Source organism: Sinocyclocheilus grahami, unplaced genomic scaffold (genome assembly GCF_001515645.1).
Source record: "Sinocyclocheilus grahami isolate Dianchi unplaced genomic scaffold, SAMN03320097.WGS_v1.1 scaffold3428.1, whole genome shotgun sequence".
In the NCBI taxonomy this organism is placed as follows: domain Eukaryota; kingdom Metazoa; phylum Chordata; class Actinopteri; order Cypriniformes; family Cyprinidae; genus Sinocyclocheilus; species Sinocyclocheilus grahami.
The window spans coordinates 8,787-9,476 of NW_015508555.1; positions in this window are offsets into that span (position 1 = coordinate 8,787).

The following is a 690-nucleotide window of genomic DNA, read 5'->3' on the forward strand; positions in this document are numbered from 1 at the left end:
TAAAACACATATTAGAAAGCCTTTACAAAGTTTTTGTCTGCTTTTAGGAGTAAGTATATAAAAAGAGCTTAAGTATGGTGGTATTAAGCGAGATCCATTTCCAAAAAAAACATTTTATAAGGGTACTACACAAAATAATTGATAAGTACATAAGTAAATACATAAATAATATTTTACGAACATATGGATCAAAAAAGCACTATTGTTCCATTAAGCATTGTGTTGGCAGCATTACGTGTGCATAGAATAGAACAAAAGTAGGACAAAATAAAAAGGAGTTCATATTATTACATAGCTGATTATGTTGTAGCTACTATTTTATTTTTATTTTTTTAATTCAGCCAATGTAGGATTGAAAAGCTAGCATGCGAGTAGCATGAAGAGAAGCAATGAGCGTTATGCTCCAGTTAAGCACAGTCCAGCGCACAGAAACTGACCCACATGTTCTCTTTTATGCTATGATATGCTATTCAGAGCTCTTTATTTATTTATTTATTAACATGCATTCCTAAATTAAAACGAGCTATTGTTATTATTAACAACATTTGATGCATCTGGCTTAAGTCTAACCATGTTCAAATGTACAATGCAGTCTTATATTGCATTTTCACCCAGTTCTATAGGCTATAAGGAACTTATAACTTTTAATTAACCTTCACTTTTTCCTTAATTGAAATAGCCTACAAAAAT